This window comes from Arachis hypogaea, chromosome 14 (assembly GCF_003086295.3).
Source record: "Arachis hypogaea cultivar Tifrunner chromosome 14, arahy.Tifrunner.gnm2.J5K5, whole genome shotgun sequence".
Taxonomy (NCBI): Eukaryota; Viridiplantae; Streptophyta; class Magnoliopsida; order Fabales; family Fabaceae; genus Arachis; species Arachis hypogaea.
Genome location: NC_092049.1, coordinates 50,724,326 through 50,734,864, shown reverse-complemented (window position 1 = coordinate 50,734,864; position 10,539 = coordinate 50,724,326). Strand labels below are relative to the sequence as shown.

Sequence of the window (10,539 nt, the reverse complement as noted above, 5' to 3'; positions counted from 1 at the left end):
ACATCAAGAACAACTTTAAATCCAAAAATCCTCAACTGACCAATTCTCACTCAGCACGTTAGGAAGGAATTTCTCACCTTAGAGTTGCTGGAAATTAACATTTCTTGGCCCTCAAGTCAAGTTAAGCATGATTCCTAAGGAAGAACATCAAGAAAACACATGTTTAAGCATGTTTCCTTGAAAACTGAATTAAAGAGGGAGGGTGACAGCCATATCACCTTATTTCCAGCCTTGATATGTTACATGGTTATGTAAAGGAAGAAGAGATGATCATTTTGGTGAAATCGGAGTTTTGATTTGAGTTTTAGTTCAGAAGAAATCAAGCTTTGAAGATTAATTGTTCATGAAGTTTTCTCTATTTTCTCTCCTTTCAATCTCGGCCAAAGGGAGTAAATGACCAGCCTTGGAGTGTCTTGGAGGTGTAAGGTGAGTTGTGATTGGTTGGCCTGGAGGTGGGTTAAAATAATATTAAAATATCTCAGGTGTATAACTACTAAAACTAGATGTATTGGAACACTTGTAAAAACATCTCTAAAAATTATTTTCTGAGCTACTAGCATAAATGACACTAGTAACATATTTATTATGAGAATAAAACATGTATGATGAGGCCTTAGCATTGCTAAAGTTATCAGAGAGTGCTGGTGCTAAGCTACACCAGTAAACTGTGAACCCGGTTAAACCGATTTCCTATTTTTAACTAAAGCTGACCAGGTAATACTATAATATCATTCAAGAAGCTTCTAATACTAATATAATAATAATACTATACTATTATCTCACTTCTCTCATGAATCAAGTCCGGTTCGTAAAGCTGAGACTATTTACGAAAATTGGAATCAAAACTCCTAACCGATACGGTTCAAAAACTTGGTTCTCGTGATTGCGTTGCCTCGGAAAAGGTTCTAGCTTAAGGATGACATAATGATAATGAGGATTGAGATGCTTGATGATACAGTAGAGGTGTTCCCTTTACTGATCTTCCGGAGAAATCTGTACCTTCAGAAAAGATATCATGTACTCGAAAAACTGGGTTATTACATTCTACCCTCCTATAAGAAAATGTTGCCCTCAAAATTTCAGCAACGTACAGAATCCATCTTCAGGCAATCTACTTCCTTCAAGCCATCCTGACAAAGAGATTGGTCCATTCCTTACGGCACCCAAATCTCACATAGTCATAGCCATGGAGATCATAACAGCTATGAAGATAGCTGTGGCTCACATCGATTCGTCGTTCAGAGCTCGATTGAACTATGCCTATTCACAGTCATTGAGGTCTTATCCATACCAAACAATCAATATTAAGGTGATCAGTCTTAATATCTCAAGTTAAGCACTCACATTCCCTAAATGAGTGCTCATAGACATTCATGCCAAATGTATCTTAAAGATACCCTAACAGCATAAGACACACAAGCAGAGTATGCAATAAAGCATAGTCAGTCCACTCCCCAGGCTCTATTGGGAACGGACTGCTCTGATACCCAATTGTAACGATCCAATTTCTGGTACGTCATGATCATACTAGAAACTGAGTGCTACCAACTTGTCTCCCTAATTATTATCTATTATTTATTATATGAGCCTGATTCGTTGTTAAAAACGTAGTTATTTTGTGAGGTACTTTTTTTTAAAACGTTTGGATTAACAAACAGAATCATTCATAATCAATTCACAAATAATAACAGATAAAATAGTTATAAACAACCACACATAAATACATCTCAAGTAGTTAACAACATTCAGTGATTCAGCCTTTATTAGAGTATATAGTTTTAGTTAGAACACCCCTAGATATAGCTAGATAATAACTATATACATATATATACATACAACATCCCAGGCCCTGACCTGTTCAAGAAGTCCCTAAGCTGGCGCCCAGGCTAGCCTAGCCTTTATACTCACTTAGTCCCTCTAAACTACTAAAGCGAGGAAAAGTATGTTCTAAGTCTTTGAAAACTCAAGTCAGGTGGAACGTCTTCAACGAACTACGGAAGGGTACCCATGCTTCCATCTGAAGGGGGAAGGGAGAGAGAAGGGGTAAGAACTAGGGAGTTCTTAGTAGGGCCGGGGTTATTAGTTAAGTTCATTAACCTGTGTCACTTAGCAGACATATAGCAGAATATAGAGATGTAGTAAACAGAAGACAGATGAATAGAGAAAATAGAGTAAACTGAAAATAGATCACAAACAGAAGAATATAAGAAAGTAAAACACAAACACAGAGAATAGAATACAAACAAGGAAAGAATACATTCATACAACAATCATAACAGAGGAAATGCACAACCAAGTATGATGCATGTCTGTCCTATGCAGGCCATGAGCTCACGTGTCGCTTTACAGCCTACAACCCGATATTACCCAGGAACTAGTCCTAGATATGGTTTTATCTCTATAGGTGAACTTCGGCCTACAGAAATAGCACCCCTGTAAGTGAACTTCGGCTTACAGGAATAATCTAAACACAACACAACAACTTTCTGTACGTGAACTTCGGCCTACAGAAATAGCACCTCTGTAAGTGAACTTCGGCTTACAGAAATGGTGCCACTGTAAGTGAACTTCGGCTTACAGGAATAATATAAACACAACACAACAACTTTCTGTAGGTGAACTTCGGCCTACAGAAATAGCACTCCTGTAAGTGAACTTCGGCTTACAAAAATGGCAACTCTCTGTAGGTGAACTTCGGCCTACAAGAGCAACACCCTGAGATATACAATTGATATTCACTGTAGGTGAACTTCGGCCTACAGGAATAACAACTTACTGTAGGTGAACTTGGGCCTACAGGACCTCTAGGGCCAACGGAAAAATAGCAAATAAACATACAATAGAATATCATGCCACAAGACTTAACTCTTTATTATATTACTCTTCTCTCTTTGTCTTATTACTCTGTTCTGATTACTTTTTCTCTGTATCTCATTACTCTGCTCTAGTTTCTCTGTTTAACATATGTATTTAATGCTTATGTAAATTTCGGTATGAATAGTTAGCCTGTCCCAAGTATAGGTTCATTAAGTATATACTGAAACAATTTTACTTTTCATATAATACCTAACCCTAGTCACAACTCAAGGATTAACTATGTTGCCCTAGTTCGTTCACTAATCCCTGTCTGTTTTTCTGTCATTAAAACTTTACAGAATTTTCTTTGTTTTTATCTTTTCTTTAACTTCTTATCTTTCCTTTATCTTTGCCTCACTATCATGTTATTACCACTCCCTAAGTGTTTTATGATGGTAATTATGAGATTCTGTGCTTAAAGTTGTCTTTCTAAAGCTTTTACAGAAAACTGCCTTTTTTGTATTATTTTATTATTTTTATTATAATATTATTTTTAACTAAATATTATTATTTAATATTTTATTATTATTTATTATTTTATTGTTAAATTTTTGAAAATTAACTTTACTTTAACCTTTAAAATTAACCTTTTACCTTTAATATTTCTACTTTAACCACCCTAAGTTTCAGAAATTACAAAATAACCCCCCAAACACCAAAATATTTACTTGCTTACCCTTTTTAAGATCTAAAAGGTGTTCTTCAATGTTCTTCATCACACTCAAAGTGTTCTTCTTGTTCTTCATAAATTCTTCAAATTCTTTCTCTGTTTTTACCCGTTTTTCAATCTTTTCAGCAACCGATTTTTACCATAATTCATAATAAAATTGCAGCCACTGAAGCCCCATCTTTTCCACATGATTTCAACAAAAATTGAACTCCAATTTAAGGGACAGGGTTTCATCTTCCAGCAGCCACAAGAACAAAAGTTCATAGCTTGAATTTCATCAAATTTCATCAAAATTTCACCAAATTTTCACCAAAAATCAATCATATATGCAACCAATTTTTAGCACAGACAAATCATACAACATTCACACAACTCAAACACAAATAATCAAGATTGATTTCGTCAAACCCTACTTGGTTTTGCTACTCCTAATTCGGTTATACTTTCAGGTGGTCCTTAAGCACTTTTTCCTCCTAAATCACATCAAGAACAACTTTAAATTCAAAAACCCTCAACTGACCAAATCTCACTCAGCACGATAGGAAGGGATTTCTCACCTTAGAGTTGCTGGAAATTAACGTTTCTTGGCCCTCAAGTCAAGTTAAGCATGATTCCTAAGGAAGAACATCAAGAAAACACATGTTTAAGCATGTTTCCTTGAAAACCGAATTGAAGAGGGAGGATGACAGCCATATCACCTTATTTCCAGCCTTGATATGCTACATGGTTATGTAGAGGAAGAAGAGAGGATCATTTTGGTGAAATCGGAGTTTTGATTTGAGTTTTATTTCAGAAGAAATATAGCTTTGAAGATTAAGTGTTCATGAAGTTTTCTCTCTTTTTTCTCCTTTCAATTTCGGCCAAAGGGAGTAAATGACCAGCCATGGAGTGTCTTGGAGGTGTAAGGTGAGTTGTGATCGGTTGGCTTGGAGGTGGGTTAAAATAATATTAAAATATCTCAGGTGTATAACTACTAAAACTAGATGTATCGGAACACTTGTAAAAACATCTCTAAAAATTATTTTCTGAGCTACTACCATAAATGACACTAGTAACACATTTATTATGAGAATAGAACATGTATGATGAGGCCTTAGCATTGCTAAAGTTATCAGAGAGTGCTGGTGCTAAGCTGCACCAGTAAACTGTGAACCTAGTTAAACTGATTTCCTATTTTTAACTAAAATTGACCAGGTAATACTATAATATCATTCAAGAAGCTTCTAATACTAATATAATAATAATAATATACTATTATTTTGCTTCTCTCATGAATCGAGTCCGGTTCGTAAAGCTGAGACTATTTACGAAAATTGGAATCAAAACTCCTAACCGATACGGTTCAAAAACTTGGTTCTTCGTGATTGCATTGCCTCAGTAAAGGTTCTAGCTTAAGGATGACATAATGTTAATGAGGATTGAGATGCTTGATGATACAGCATTGGTGTTCCCTTTACTGATCTTCCGGAGAAATCTGTACCTTCAGAAAAGATCTCGTGTACTCGAAAAATTGGGTTGTTACATTGTTCAAGTAAAGAGCTTTTCCAAGTTATACAAGAACTCAATTAGAAAGAGGGTCATACTTTCGTTCCACCTAAATTCACAAGATAAAGGACGAAAATAATTCTTGAAATATAAATCAGTGCATGAATTAAAATAGAAAAATAATAGTATCAATCCATACAATAGACAGAGCTCCTAACCTTAACAGTGGAGGATTAGTTGCTCATGGTTCAGAGAGAAAAGAAGGATTCAGGTAAACTGTAATTTACAGAATGAGATGGAATCATCCCTCGAAGAGAAGTTTCTTTTCTCTTTTATATCTAATCCTAATTAATTTAAAATCTAATTTTTAAAAATAAATAATATATTTTCCTAAAAAATAAAAATTAAAGTTCAAATCAGAATTAATTATAGCAATCAGCAAGTCTTCAATTGATGGATGGGGACTCATGCCAAGGCATCATAGGCTAGTTTCACTAGCATTTTTCTGTTAGTTTTAGTTGTTTTATGCATTTTCTTGAGCTTAAAGTAACCAAAAATGGTTAAATGAAGAACAAAGTAATGAACCATCCAAACAATATGATTTCGATGCAAATTCCATGAGTTTTAGTTATATTACTTAAATGCTATGAATGAAAGATTTCTCATGAAATTTTGCAAGACTTTGATGCAATTGTTTGGATGATTTCAGGGAAGAAGAGGCTAAGCAAGGAAGCAACAAAATCAATAAAGGAAGCTTGAATATCACATGTGGAGTTTAAGTTCCAGTTTAAGCCTAAACTGGAGCTTAAACGCCAAAATCATGAAGGATAAGAAATGCTGGGATTGAAGTTTAACCTCCAGTTTGACCTCAAACTGGAGGTTAAACGCCAGAATGAAAAGCCTCACTTAAGGAGCATTCCACGTTTAACCTCCAGTTTGACCTCAAACTGGAGGTTAAACGCCAGAATGAGTATGCCACCCAGGGAGGAGTTCCACGTTTAACCTCCAGTTTGACCTCAAACTGGAGGTTAAACGCCAGAACCAGGAAGAGTACCAGGGGCCATTCCACGTTTAAGCTCCAGTTTGACTCAAACTGGAGCTTAAACGTGTTCGATAGTTTTTTTCACTCCAGGGTTGCTCTCTCCATCTCCACGTTTAACCTCCAGTTTGACCCCAAACTGGAGGTTAAACGTGTTCGACACCTCCAGGGCCACCATTCCAAGCTTCCACGTTTAACCTCCAGTTTGACCTCAAACTGGAGGTTAAACGTGTTCGACCTCCAGTATGCCTCCACCCTTTTCCACGTTTAACCTCCAGTTTGACCTCAAACTGGAGGTTAAACGTGTTCGACCTCCAGGGCTCCCCTTCCTATCTCCACGTTTAAGCTTCAGTTTAACCTTAAACTGAAGCTTAAACGTGTTCGACTACATGACTCTCCAGGGCTACCTTCTTCCATTTCCACGTTTAAGCTTCAGTTTAACCTTAACTGAAGCTTAAACGTGCTTCTACAAATGGCATCACTGGAAGTGTCTGGCGTTTAAGTTGCAGTTTAAGCTTAAACTACAACTTAAATGCCACTCTTGAAAAAAGGTTTCTGGGCCAAAAATATTGTGATTTAAGTTAGTCTTTGAGCACAATTATTAACTTAAACTTACTTTGGTATGAAACCCAATTGAATATCATGGTTTATGGGATTGGGCCTGAGGGATTGATGAGTTTGAAATCTCATTTATTGAGTCATGTGCCATTATTTGATTATCACTAAGTTGGCTCAATAAATGTTACAGGATTTGGATCAACAACCTCATCAAGATTATGGATCATAAACCCAAGACAAAAGGAAAGCAAGGAGAGGCCTCAAAGCCCAAGAAGCACAACTGAAGCTCAATATAGAAAGTGTATAAATAGGATAGAAGTTAAGTTAGAAGGGACTTGGACATTCATTTTTAGCTAGTTTCTTTTTCTTTGTAATTGAATTCAGAGCTATGATTCACTAAACCCCCTTTCATTGGGTTAGGGAGCTCTATTGTAATTCAATGAATCAATAATAGTTTATCTTCTTCTTCAATCTTTTCTCTTGAATTTTGTTAGAAAGCTTCTCGATTTAATTCCATTGAGTAGTTGTCTTGGGAAAGAGACTACTCATACTTGGAATCCTTCGGAGCCTTGGGAAAGGAATGGAGGATTCATGCTAGAGAAGCTTTCTCACAGTGGATTGGATTGGGGTTTGGATGGATATTGTGACATGTAATCCTACCAAATTGTGGTTCATGAAATTGTGTGGTATAATCAGTGATCAAGCATCATCTCTTCTTATGAACATTTAAACCAAGGGATTGGGAATTTGTTTGTTTTTAGAGAGCATTGGTGATCCAAGGAATTGGGATCCAATCATATAAGATTGCCAAGCAAAATTCAATGAATGCATTGGTTGAGGAAGAGATTTACATGTTTTGATTCGGAGATTTCAATATCTCCTAAACCCAATGAATTCCCCATTTCTGATTTCCACTTTCTCTTTACATTCTGCAATTCAATTCTTGCAATCATCCCCATTCCCTTTTAATTTCAGCAATTTACATTTTGCTCTTTAATTCATGCAATTTAAGATTCAGCCATTTAATTTTCTTGTCATTTACTTTTCCCGCCAATTTTACATTCCGCAATTCTCATCTCAAATCTTGATTCCGCTCAACTAGAACACACTTCTAATCCGAATTGCTCACTCAACCAATCCTTGTGGGATTCGACCTCACTCTATTGTGAGTTTTTACTTGACGACGATAACCGGTGCACTTGCCGGAAGGAATTTTGCCGATCGTGCAATTTCCTAAATCGTAGCATAACACGTTTATGCGCATCAAGTTTATGGCGCCGTTGCCGGGGATTGGTTTTCGATTGACAATTCTCAAATTGGAAGCTAACTAGATTGAGCAATTTTCTCTTGCTTTGTTAATTCTGTTCTAAATACTTGTTGAATTTTAATTTCTGCACTTGGTTACATGCTTTCCTTCTTTATGCCTTTAAATTCATGCAACTAACTCACTGACTCACTAACTGTTTGAATTAATTCCTCAATTGAGCTGACCATACTCTTCCATTAACCAAGAGTATTTTACCTGTTTGTGTTTGAGCTGTGTTCTTGTATGACAGGTAGGAGAGGAGAGACATCAACTCCTCCATATACCGAACCGGAAAGGACCCTTCATAGACTTAGAAGGGAAGCAAGAGGGAAGAGAGTAGTGGGAGAAGAGGAATCTGAAGGAGAATCTGAGGACAATTTTGAGGAAGCTCTAGATCTCAACATGGATAGAGAAGTTCACAACCATGAGAGAGCTGATGGAAACAATGCCATTCCTGAGAGGAGGGTTCTTAGTTCATACATAAACCCAACCTCTGGGAATTGTGGTAGTAGCATCCAGAAACCACCCATTCAGGCCAACAATTTTGAGCTCAAGCCACAGCTAATATCATTGGTGGAAAATCATTGTTCCTTTGGAGGAAGTGCTAATGAAGACCCAAACCAACATCTCACAAAATTCCTGAGAATTTGTGACACTGTGAAGTCCAATGGAGTCCAGGAAGATGCCTATAAACTGCTCTTGTTCCCATTTTCACTTAGGGACAAGGCAGCTAAGTGGCTGGAATCATTCCCAAGGGGGAGTCTAACCACATGGGATGAGGTGGAAGGCAAGTTTCTGGCACGTTTCTACCCTCCACAAAAGGTCAATAGGCTTCGATCTGAGGTCCAAACTTTTAGACAACAAGATGGTGAAACTCTCTACGAGGCATGGGAGAGATTCAAGGACTTGACAAGGAAATGCCCACCAAACATGTTCCATGATTGGGTGCAATTGCACATCTTCTATGATGGGCTCTCTTATGAATCAAGGAAGGCTGTAGACCATTCATCAGGAGGTTCATTGAACAAGAAAAAGACCGTGGAAGAAGCCATTGAAGTGATCGAGACAGTGGCTGAGAATGAGTACTACTATGCATCAGAAAGGCACAACACTAAGGGAGTCATGGAGCTGAACCATGTCGATATAATTCTAGCCCAAAACAAGGTGTTTGCCAAGCAACTAGCAGAGCTTACCAGGCAATTAGAAACAAAGCAAGTGGCTGCAATACACACACAAGATCAAGAGGAAGTAGGCATTGAAGGAGGTGATTGGGATGAGGTTAACTATGTGGGAAACCAACAAAGGCAATCATATGATCCACACTCCAACACTTACAACCCAGGCTGGAGAAACCACCCAAACTTTGGGTGGGGAAACCAACAAACCCAACCACAAAACCACAAACCTTACAACCACAACCAACAAAACAATTCCACATACCAAAACTCCAACCAAAGATCGTACCAAGCCACACAAAACACTTACCCCCAATCATCATATCATGGCCAAAATAATCAACATATCCAACCTAATCCGAACCAACAATTTCAAGATCAATTAAACCGGATGGAAGGAATGCTTGCAACCATGAGCCAAGACATAATTGAATTGAAGGCTTTTAAGGAAGAAGTAAATTCTAACTTGCAAAACCAAGGAGCTGCCATCCAGAAGCTAGAAAATCAAATTTTGTATTTGACTAAGCAAGCCCCTGGGACAAGCAGTTCTCATACTGTTAAGGCTATTGCAAGGGAGGAATGTAAGGCCATAACCCTCAGAAGTGGAAAGAATCTAAAGGAGATTTCAAAGGAAACCACAGAGGATGAAGTAAAGGAAAATGTGAAAGACAAAGAACAAGGACAATCTGTTACACCGTTTGCAACAAAAGAAAAAGAAAAAGAGGTCTTGAAGCCTTACACACCTAAAGCACCTTATTCTCAACGTTTGATGAAAAGTGAAAAGGATGGCCAATTCTCCAGGTTCTTGGAGATTTTCAAGAAGCTTCAAATCAACATTCCCTTTGCTGAAGCAATAGAGCAAATGCCACTCTATGCAAAATTCTTAAAAGAATTGATGACCAAGAAGAGAAGCTGGAGAAATGAGGAAACTGTGTTGTTAACTGAAGAATGCAGTGCCATCATTCAGCACAAATTGCCTCAGAAATTGAAGGACCCAGGCAGTTTCCAAATCCCCTGTATTATAGGAGAAGTCATGGTGGAGAAGGCCTTGTGTGATTTAGGGGCCAGCATCAATTTGATGTCGCTAACAATGATGAAAAGAATGAAGATTGAAGAGGCCAAACCAACAAGAATGGCCCTCCAATTGGCAGATCGAACTTTTAAATTCCCTCATGGGATAGTTGAGGATTTGTTGGTGAAGGTGGGAGAATTTATATTTCCTGCTGATTTTGTGGTGTTAGATATGGAGGAAGAAGCCAAAGCGTCAATAATTCTGGGAAGACCCTTCCTAGCTACTGCTGGAGCCATCATAGATGTACAAAAGGGTGAACTCACTCTTAGACTCCATGATGAGAAATTGGTGTTTAATGTATTCAAGGCAATGAGCTATCCATCAGAATCACTAAGGGAATGCATGAGGGTTGATGTAGTGGACATTGCAGTACAAGAA

At 37.6% G+C, this 10,539-nt stretch overlaps 1 non-coding gene across 1 annotated transcript; it reads right to left on the bottom strand.

The window, feature by feature from the left end:
- Nucleotides 1-8,742: 8,742 nt before the first annotated feature.
- Nucleotides 8,743-8,846, bottom strand: LOC112745675 (small nucleolar RNA R71). The gene has a single exon (XR_003173590.1). It is a non-coding gene; the product is annotated as a small nucleolar RNA R71 (small nucleolar RNA).
- Between the last annotated feature and the right edge of the window lie 1,693 nt (nt 8,847-10,539).